General features: G+C 30.7%; 1 protein-coding gene across 1 annotated transcript in view; it reads left to right on the forward strand.

Annotated features, from left to right (window-relative positions):
- Positions 1–12,500, forward strand: part of LOC122259080 (phosphatidylcholine:ceramide cholinephosphotransferase 1) — a 161,095-nt gene that overhangs the window by 2,210 nt on the left and 146,385 nt on the right. The window lies entirely within an intron of this gene.

The following is a 12,500-nucleotide window of genomic DNA, read 5'->3' on the forward strand; positions in this document are numbered from 1 at the left end:
TATAATATATATATATATATATATAATATATATATATATATATATATATATATATAATATGTATATATATGTATATATATGTATATATATTATATATATAATATAATATATATATATATATATAATATATGTATGTATGTATGTATACACACATATGCAACAACACATGCACACAACACACACACACACACACACACTCACACAACACACACACACATACAACACACATATATATATGTATGTGTATATATATATATAATATATATATATATATATATAATATATATATATATATGTATATATTCATATATTATTTATATATATATATATATATATTATATATATATAATATATATATATATATATAGATATACAAATATATATATATACATACATATATATGTATATATACATATATATATTATATATATATTTATTATATATATATATATATATATACAAATATTTGTATATATATACATATATATGTAATATATATAAATATATATACATATATATGTATATATACATACATACATACACACACACACACAACACACACACAACACACACATTATATATATATATATATATATATATATATATATATATATATATATATATATATATATACAGTATATACAGATATACTATCAGGTCAAAATTTCCACTTCAGACTTTTCTTCCCCACAAATCAGTTTCTGTCAGTTACATATATATGTATAATTTTATTTCCCCCCAAATTATTTACAACATGAATTATCAATTACTTACAACGATATTCCCGACCACCTGCAAAAGTTCCAAAGTCAGTATCATTATCAGTGCTATAGATTTAAGTGGGCAGACGGACAGGCAGGTTGAAACACGCCATGCTGCAATCCGCCATGCTTATTTATTTATCTATCTATTCATTTTTTATTCAGTCTTTTATATATTCACCGGTTAACGTTTTTTTTTTTTCTCTCACAAGCAGGATTTTGCAAAAAGTTATCAACAGAATGTGATGAAAATGCATAGTTGGGTTTGCCATGGTTTAAGGAGAGACTATTTTATGTGAATATAATTGTAAAATTGTGAAATAACACCCCTAATTATGTAATCTCTAACCGTATAGAACGCTCTAGAAGAATAGAGGTATCAAAGATCCTATGATAGAATTAAACAGAAGTTGAGCTTTTTCTTCATAAGGAATATTGCATCACTTTGACATTCTGACGTCATTTTTCGCAACGTCATTCATGCTTTAGTTTTGATATCGTGTTCTGACGTCACAGGAACCACATTACAAACATTTATAAGACAAGAATTTTTCAATCTCTTCATCAACTGATCAATTATATTCTCTAATTCAATATGAAATTGACTTTATACACTGTATGACGAGAAAATTGTAGATTGAATAAATGTTTTAGACACGTAACAGTGAAGCTTTGTCGTGATTGGTTGACTTTTGTAGTAACCACGGTAACATTTAAGCTAGGTGTCTCTACTGGCCAGGTACGGCAAAGTCGGTGGATTTATTATATAATTATATATATATCTTATAGAATATATATATATATAATTTATAGATCTAGATATGGTATATATATGTGTGGGTGTGTGTGTGCTGTGTGCTGTGTGGGTGTGTGTGTGCTGTTTGTAATATATATTATATATATATTATATATATATATATAGATATATATGTATTATATATATGTATATATATATTATAAGACCTTTGATATATATACTGTATGGGTGTACTGAATATTCGGAGATTTTTTTGTCAGACAGTCACTTTGGAAAAATATTGCTGACTACAAATAGAAAAACGAATTCAGTAACCATCATCATTATTATCAAGATATGAAGATGAATAGAACAGTAATGATAATCATGATAACGATAATAATGATAGCAATAATAAAGATAAATATTTTAGGAAAAAGAATAAGAAGAAAAAATGATATAAATAGATGATAATAATGATAATGGTAATCATTGTTATTGTTACTGTCATTATTATTATTACTTTATTATCATCATTATTACAATTATCATTATTATTTTCATCATTATTATCATCATCGTTAATATTATCATTATCTTTATCATCAATTTCATAATTATTAGCATTATCATTATTATCAATATGATAATCATTAGCATTGCCATTGTTATGATAACAATGATACCTTCATAATCATTATGATCATAACAATGACTTTGTATCAACATAAACTAGATAAGTTTCTCCTAACTTTGTTATAATTAATTAAGTGAACCATACTTTGAACAAACTTTATTCCATTCCCTCTTAATATCACATGACCTTTTCACTGAATTTAGACCTCGAATAGCACAAAAAGAAAAAAATAATCAATGCAATGTAGATCTTTTATCTCATAACGAAGAAAACGTAGTGTCGAGTCCCCCCCCTACTTCGAAGCTCACTAATGAACCTCCAGTTTCAACTCCTGTTTCGAAAGCATGTGTTAAAGAGTCGAAAAAATGGCGGGTCATATATCGCCAGGGTCGAATGGTGAGCTTGGAAGTAACAGGGTCTTTACATTTAATATGGAACCTTAATGATATTATAATGGCAACCTTATGTGTGTTTTTTTTTTCTTTATGTGCTAAATCTGCTTTGTATGTTTATTTATTTAAACTTCCAATAACGATGGTAATACAAGTGAAGTTGATGCGTGAATGTCATGTGAATCGAGTGGCGTAGTTATCAAAGATTCAGTAATTCTGCAACGATTTTGCTCTTATGGGATGTCATTTCCATTATCATATATCTAAGCATATTGAACAAATAGATTCACATATTCATTTTGAAAAACAAAACATTCTCTTACCTCACCTGGAAGAAAACTAAAAGAAATACTGTAAAGGAGAGTTTATCATTATAATCATGAGTTAATGATGCATTGCAGTTTATCAGAATATATAATCATCGTCCATGAGTTCATAATTGCAGTGGCAGGGATGTTGCAAGCTAGTCCTCTAAGGTGTCAAGCGTTGCAGGTTGCACTATGAGCAAATCGCCTTCAAGACGGGGTTGCCAAAACGAGCTCGGATTAAGATTATGGTCCTCGTGTATTTGGTATTGATAAATCTGCAAGGTGGGTCGTCTGACGCCTATCTAAGACTGACTGGTCTAGCTAGCTGTGATTTACGTGTGTGCTGGATAGTCAGTTCAGTCCAATTTGCAATTCTAACTCTGGGATTGATATTTTTTTCTTGATTATGTGTGTGGTGGTTTGTCTAGCGTTCTAGCAATGAGATTGATTTTTGTTATCATTTATGTAGGTGGCTGAAGGTTATTCGCACGTTCATCTAACAATGGGATTAAACCGTTTTTCGTTTGTTGACATACGTTTGTGATAATTACTTGAACACCAATTCAAAACTATAGTTGATCCATTTCTGTCTATCCTCGTGGTGATCATTCTGGCGCTGATCTTACAACTGGGATTGATCTATGAATTTAACTGGCCTTCAATCATGTGTAGGATATTTAATCTCACGGTGATCTAATCTGAAATCAAGCTATGATATGTCTGGTCTAACGATTATCTAACAATCTGATTAATAACAAGGCTTAATATAAAGGGTGTTGGGCGAGATATTATAATACGTGCGGGGAACAGTATATGAATTGGGGTTGATGTGAATAGTTACTTTATCTAAGAAATAGACTTTTGTTGGTTATTATATTAGAGAAAAGGGGAAAATCTTCGTTAGTTTGATATTATTGTTTTTGTCAGAGTAAAAAGTGGTAGGGATTGTGTTTGTAAGACTAACATTATTATTACTATCAATGTTACTATTGTTGTTTTACTATCATTATTGTTTTTTAATGTTATTATTATTACTACTGGTATTGTTAATGCTACTATTCTTACTGTCCCTATTGTTATCACAACTTATTATTATTGTCACTGATATCATCATTATTAATACATTCAATATTATCATTATCATATTCATCATCACAGTTATCATTATCATCATTAATGCCGTAATAATTTATATTATTTTATCATTATCATTATTAATATCATCATCGTTACAGGATTATCACTATCTTTATAGTTATAATCGTTGTTATTATTATTATTTTTATTGCTATTATTCTTAATATCATTATCATTATTATTGTTATTAGGAGTGATATTATTATCATTATTATTATGAATATAATTATCATTATCATCATTATTATTATCATCCTTATTATCATCATTATCATTATTATTTTTCTTTAATTATTACCATTATTATTGTTATTATTATTATCATTATTATTATTATTATCCATACTACTACCATTATCATTATTACTCTTGTTATCATCATTTTGATCATTATGTTATGTTATTATTATTATCATTATTATTAGCATTACTATCATCACTATTGTCAACATTATTATTAGTAGTAGTATTACCGTTACTGTTATCATTATTATCATCGTTATCATCATCATCACAATCGCTATTATTAATATTGTTACAACTAAGCCAGAAATGTCTTTGAACATTTCTTAAAGAAACAATATGGTGTCAATCTCCTCACATCCATTATATAATCGTAATACAAATGTTATGTAAATTACAAATGTAATACATTACTTCAAATGTAAAGTATCATAAATTGTTAAATAATACAATCCTTAAATATATATTAAGATAAAGTGATCCTCCAGGCTGGATGATGTATGATGTATGATGGATATTTTCAAGGAATCACTTATATTAATTTTTTATGTAACCCTTTGATCACATTAGCAATTAAGGAACTGTTAGATATGTTCATTGATTTTTTTTTTTTTTTTTTTTATTGTTGCTGATTTGATGTACGAATATCTTTTGGAAAAACTGAACTGAATTGTTGTTGTTATTATTTTTTGTGAGTTATAAGTATTGTTATTATTATCATTATTGTTATTTATTGTTATTATTACTATTGTCATTATCATTTCCATTGTTATTATCATTACCATTGATATTGTCATTATCATCATCATCACTATCACCATCACTATCATCATCACCAACAACATCACCACCGCCACCATAACCATCGCAACAACCACCATTATCAACACCATTACAACCACCACATCATCAACACCATCACCAACACCATCACCATCATCATCACCACGACCATCACCATCATTATTCCCATACTTCCCAAAATTGCTTCGTAAGCAAAAAGATCATGACCTTTAACCCAAAGATTAATTCATATTTTAACATGTTTTGTCTGCAAATTAACCTTGATTTTCATCCAACGTGTTAAATTAGAACCCGAATTAACTTACAATTAAATTTATACTTGACTTTTTTATTTTTCTATTTTTTAAGATTTTTGATTCATAATCTACATGTTAATTATATATCATGAATATTGCTCATATATGTTGATTAAAAATGTGTTGATGATTAAAGATATGTTAAATGATTGTTTAAGTCATAGTTAAAGAAAACGGGAATACAGCCTTACCACAGTTGGAAATTCTTGCGTTTTTAATCACCATTAAGTTCTTTATTCTATTTATTATTATTATTATTATCAAGGGGTATTATGTTTACATCTCCCCTGTAACAATTTGGATCAAGAATTTCGTATTATTCTTTACGAAATTAGAAGAATTTCGTATTATTCTTTACGAAATTAGAAGAATTTCGTATCATACTTTACGAAATTAGAAGAATTTCATATTCTTTACGAAATTAGAAGAATTTCGTATCATTCTTTACGAAATTAGAAGAATTTCGTATTATTTTTTTTACGAAATTAGAAGTTTGTTTATTGATAACCATAAATCTTGGCAGAAAAAAGACACTTTACACAGTAAAAATGTATTGAAAAAAGTAAAGTGTGATTTTTGCCTTTTGTAGCAACTTGCAACTTCAATGCAGGTCCTGATGTTTTAGTGTCCTTGTCTAGATATTGTGAATAACTGAATATTTACATCTTATGCAAGATATACAAATACATTATCGGTCCTTGATGTAATGTATATTGCTTAATTTCAGACAGACTGTTTTTGAAAAAGTTACGTGTGTTGGCTTTGGTGTGAAAACTTTACTATTCGCTAAACGTTGACAATATTGTTTAAAAAAAAATAAAATCCGTCGCAGCATCTATTAAATATATAAGTAAAAAATACAATTCAACAAAATCAATGAATATACAACTCTCCACATGCACGAAATCACAAAACTACCGCTGTCAGAAAGTGAACATCGTTTATAACATCAAAAATGCACTCAGGTCCCCTCCCAGTGTTGTATAATTCGACGCAGAGTGGATAGAAACTTCATCCGTTATTCATATTCAGAGAACGATTTCGCTTTCCCTTTTTGTCTTTCTTTCATAATGCATGTGTGTTCTCGGAATTGGGAAGAGCAGAAAACATCGATCTGCCAAAATTGGTTTGAATTGACAAGACGTCGCTAAGTGTCCGGTTTAACACCGAAGTTCCGCAGATATGTTTTCATATATATTATATACATATAATATATATATATCATATATATATCTATATATATAATATTGATATATATAATCATATAATATATATCATGAATATATATACATATATATATATATATAATTATATATATATAAATATATTATAATATTATATATATAATCTTATATATATATATATATATATATATATATATAAATAAGTTTATACACACACACACACACACACACACACACACACACACACACCACACACACACACACAACATATATATATATATATATATTTTATATATAATATATATTATGATATATATATTTCATATGATATATGTAGATAGATATACATATCATACACACACTATATATATATATATAAATATATATAATATATATATATTATCAGAGTATATGATATAGTTTATATATATTCAAATATATGTATATTCATATATATATATATTATATATATATATATATAATATAAATATTCATATATATTTAGATATTATATTTATATATATTATATATATATATAATAAATTTATATATATTATATACTTGATCTATCTATATAAATATATATTACTCTATACATAGATATATATATATATATATATATAGAATATATATATATATCATATATTTATAGAAATATATTTATATATCATATACTATATTTATATATAAATATTCAAATATATACAATACAAACACACACACACACACACACCATACACACGACCCACACACACACACACACACACATTTATATGTATATATAATATTATATCATATATATAATATATATATATATATATATAAATATATGCATATATACATATATATAAATATAATATATTATTATTTCATATCATTATCTATTATCATCAATATCATTATCATAATCATCATCAACCATCACCCATCACCCATCAACCATCACCCATCACCCATCAACCATCACCCATCATCATCTCATCAATCATCAAGCAAAAACATAATCATTACTCATAATATGTATATATATATATATATATATAAATATAAATAGATTAATATATATCTATTTATGTGTGTGTGTGTGTGTGTGATGTGTGTGGTGTGTGTGTATGTGTATGTGTATGTGTGTGCGTGCGCCGTGCGTGTACGTACTATACGTGAAAACCATCACGGAGTATAACATTCCCCACACAACTCAAAATAGATTAACCTCTCGCCGAAAATCACTCAAGAGAAGAACCTCGAGCGAGGGTGATACAGACCTGGCAAATGCGCACTTATTAGCCAAGTGAAATATCCAACGAGCGGCTAATATTTTACGAACAAACAAACGCTTAAGTACTCGAGAACACTTCACAGACTTAAAGCATGTCATTTATATTATCTCCCTCCCTTTTTTCTGTCTATCTCTCTCTGTCTTTTGGTATTGGCTATCTATATCTGTTTCTATTTATTAATATATCTATTTTTATTTTCATCTGTTGACATGTCTACCTATTCATGTCTGTCTGCTGACATGTCTACCTGTCTATCATCTCTCCATCGTCACACATCTACGTATATACTGACATCTCCCTATTGTTTATGTTTTTTTTTCTTTTTTTTTTTGTTGTTGTTGTTTTGTTTCTCGTTTTAGTTATGTCTACTGTGAGTTTTTTTTATCGTTTTTTTATGCTTCTTCCTCCTTACTTCCCCCCCCCCCTCCTCTCCCTCCTCCCAACTTCTTTCTCTCTTCTTTTTTCTTCTCTTTTCTTTTCTTCCATCCTTTTCTACTATTTTTTTTTCTTCCCTCTATCCTCCTATATTCTTCCTTACTGCTTCACCCTTCCTTTCTCTTTTCCCTCCCTCACTACTCTTTCCTTTCTTTCCTCCTCCCTCCGTCTTCCCTCTTCCTATCTTCCTTCCAACTTCTTTCTTCCTTGCTCCACCGTTTCTTCTTCTATTCTTCTTCCGTCCTCTTTTCTCCCTCAATTATTTCCTCCTCCCATCTCCATACTTCCTTCTTTCTTTCTCTATTCTTTCCGTCCACCTTTTTCTTCTATCCTTCCTTCCTCCTTCGTTCTTTCCTATTTTTCTTGCCTTCGTCATCTTTCCTCCTCCGTTTGCCATCATTCTTCCCTCCTCCTCCCTCCCTCTCTCCCCTCCTTCCACTTCTTTTTCCCTCCTCCCTCCTTTCTTCTGCCCTTTCTTTCCTTTCCTCCCTTCCTCTTCCCTCTTTCCTTTTCCTTCTTCGTTCATTCCCCCCTTCCAACCTTTCCCCTCCTCCGTCCTTCTACCCTCCTTTGTTCTTTTTCCTTCTTCCCACCTCCCTTCCTCCTTCCTTCGTTATTTTTCTTTCTTTGTCTTCCCTCCCAACCTCCCTCCTTTTCCCTCTTCCCTCCTTTTCCCTCCTCCCTCCCTCTTCCGTCCTCCCTCCTCTTCCCTCCTCCCTCCTCTTCCCTCCTCCCTCCTCTTCCCTCCTCCCTCCCTCTTCCCTCCTCCCTCCCTCTTCCCTCCTCCCTCCCTATTCCCTCCTCCTCCCCTCTTCCCTCCTTCTCGGAAGCTCATCATTTTTCTCTCTCGCTCCATCTCTACTCTACCCTATGTGCGTATTACGTTGCATGTGCGTTATAGGTAAGGGAAGGTAAATTAAGATGAGGTAAGAATCAAGGAAGGTAAGGGAAGGTAAATTAAGATGAGGTAAGAATCAAGGAAGGTAAGGGAAGGTAAGTTAAGATGAGGTAAGGTCAATATAGGTAAGGGAAGGTAAATTAAGATGAGGTAAGAATCTAGGAAGGTAAGGGAAGGTAAATTAAGATGAGGTAAGGTCAATATAGGTAAGGGAAGTTAAATTAAGATGAGATAAGGTCAAGAAAAGGTAAGGGAAGGTAAATTAAGATGAGATAAGGTCAAGAAAGGTAAGGGAAGGTAAAATAAGATGAGATAAGGTCAAGAAAGGTAAGGGAAGGTAAATTAAGATGAGATAAGGTCAATATAGGTAAGGGAAGGTAAGTTAAGATGAGGTAAGGTCAATATAGGTAAGGGAAGGTAAAATAAGATGAGGTAAGGTCAATATAGGTAAGGGAAGGTAAGTTAAGATGAGGTAAGGTCAATATAGGTAAGGGAAGGTAAATTAAGATGAGATAAGGTCAAGAAAGGTAAGGGAAGGTAAATTAAGATGAGGTAAGGTCAATATAGGTAAGGGAAGGTAAATTAAGATGAGGTAAGGTCAATATAGGTAAGGGAAGGTAAATTAAGATGAGATAAGGTCAATATAGGTAAGGGAAGTTAAATTAAGATGAGATAAGGTCAATATAGGTAAGGGAAGGTAAATTAAGATGAGATAAGGTCAAGAAAGGTAAGGGAAGGTAAAATAAGATGAGGTAAGGTCAATATAGGTAAGGGAAGGTAAAATAAGATGAGTAAGAGTCAAGAAAGGTAAGGGAAAGTAAATTAAGATGAGATAAGGACAAAAAAAGGTAAGGGAAGGTAAATTAAGATGAGGTAAGGTCAAGAAAGGTAAGGGAAGGTAAGTTAAGATGAGGTAAGGTCAATATAGGTAAGGGAAGGTAAATTAAGATGAGGTAAGGTCAATATAGGTAAGGGAAGTTAAATTAAGATGAGATAAGGTCAAGAAAAGGTAAGGGAAGGTAAATTAAGATGAGATAAGGTCAAGAAAGGTAAGGGAAGGTAAAATAAGATGAGGTAAGGTCAATATAGGTAAGGGAAGGTAAGTTAAGATGAGATAAGGTCAAGAAAGGTAAGGGAAGTTAAATTAAGATGAGATAAGGTCAAGAAAAGGTAAGGGAAGGTAAATTAAGATGAGATAAGGTCAAGAAAGGTAAGGGAAGGTAAAATAAGATGAGGTAAGGTCAATATAGGTAAGGGAAGGTAAGTTAAGATGAGTTAGAGTCAAGAAAGGTAAGAGAAGGTAAATTAAGATGAGGTAAGAATCAAGGAAGGTAAGGGAAGGTAAATTAAGATGAGGTAAGGTCAAGAAAGGTAAGGGAAGGTAAATTAAGATGAGGTAAGAATCTAGGAAGGTAAGGGAAGGTAAATTAAGATGAGGTAAGAATCAAGGAAGGTAAGGGAAGGTAAATTAAGATGAGGTAAGAATCAAGGAAGGTAAGGGAAGGTAAATTAAGATGAGGTAAGAATCAAGGAAGGTAAGGGAAGGTAAGTTAAGATGAGGTAAGGTCAATATAGGTAAGGGAAGGTAAATTAAGATGAGGTAAGGTCAATATAGGTAAGGGAAGTTAAATTAAGATGAGATAAGGTCAAGAAAAGGTAAGGGAAGGTAAATTAAGATGAGGTAAGGTCAATATAGGTAAGGGAAGTTAAATTAAGATGAGATAAGGTCAAGAAAAGGTAAGGGAAGGTAAATTAAGATGAGATAAGGTCAAGAAAGGTAAGGGAAGGTAAATTAAGATGAGGTAAGAATCTAGGAAGGTAAGGGAAGGTAAATTAAGATGAGGTAAGAATCAAGGAAGGTAAGGGAAGGTAAATTAAGATGAGGTAAGAATCAAGGAAGGTAAGGGAAGGTAAGTTAAGATGAGGTAAGGTCAAGAAAGGTAAGGGAAGGTAATTAAATTAGGAAGATCTAGAAAAGGGAAGGTAAATTAAGATGAGGTGCGGAGAAAAGGTCAAAAGGTAAGGGGAGTAAATAAGATGAGGTAAGAAACTAGAAGGTAAGGGAAGGTAAATTAAGAAGGTAAGAATCAAGACGTAAGGGAAGGTAATTAAGATGTTGTAAGAATCAAGGAGGTAAGGAAGGTAATAAGATGAGGTTAAGGGTCAATATAGGTAAGGGAGGTAATTAAGATGAGGTAAGGTCAATATAGGTAAGGGAAGTTAAATTAAGATGAGATAAGGTCAAGAAAAGGTAAGGGAAGGTAAATTAAGATGAGATAAGGTCAAGAAAGGTAAGGGAAGGTAAAATAAGATGAGGTAAGGTCAATATAGGTAAGGGAAGGTAAGTTAAGGGAAGAAAATGTAAAGAAACAAACTGGAACAAAGAGGAATAGCAATTTCAACTTTACATCTAGTTACTGTTGAAAGAACGCACTCGCTATTATAATCCATTACGAGAGTTATTTCTAGTACATTACGAGGTCCTTGGAATGTCGATCCTTCATTATGTGGTATCTCTATTCTACCTATCTATTCTAGTTTTGGCAACATTGATAGCTAACATCTATTTTATGTCTCTATTATCGGGCTAGTAGTTGCTACTCACGATTGGCCTATTATTCTATACGAGGAAGTATTAGTTTTCTATGTTGGGAATAATCAATTTTGTATACGTACCGTTGAGGGTGTGTGTTTTCGTGTGTGTGTGTTGTTGTTTGTGAGTGTGTGAGAGAGAGAGAGTGTTGTTGTGTGTGTATGTTTGTTGTGTGTGTTTTGTGTGTATGTATGGGTTGTGGTTTGTGTTTGTGGTGTGTGTTGGTTTGTGTTTGTTATGTGTGTTGTTTTGCCGTAAGATTTTTGTCGCGTGCGTCGAATTGCGTCCAAAAGTGTTAATTCACGAGTCACGTCTTATGAGAAATCACTGCATTGATTTGACAGTGACCCCCCCCCCCCCCCCCGATCCCTCCACGCCCCGCTTTGTTGACTCTTTCGTTCTTCAGCTGAGCGACTATTAAACATGGAGGTGGAAAGGGACGCAAGGATAATACATTTGATGGTGTGGAGGATGGTTGTGTTACTCATACTTTTTCTTCATTATTACTGATTGTGTTTTTTTATTATTGCTTTTAGTGTGTTACTAACTTATATCATTAAGGTATATTGTTCTCATACTCTTTATTCTTGTTGTTTAAATATATATAATAATATATATATATATATACATATATATATATATTTATATATATATATATTATTAATATACAATATGATATATATATGATAAATATATATAAAATATAAATATATATATATATATATATAATATAGATATACATATATTATATATATATATCAGTATTATATATAATATAATAATATAGATATATATA

Source organism: Penaeus japonicus, unplaced genomic scaffold (assembly GCF_977035675.1).
Source record: "Penaeus japonicus unplaced genomic scaffold, GWHDUDI00000001_assembly GWHDUDI00000031, whole genome shotgun sequence".
NCBI classification, from domain to species: Eukaryota; Metazoa; Arthropoda; class Malacostraca; order Decapoda; family Penaeidae; genus Penaeus; species Penaeus japonicus.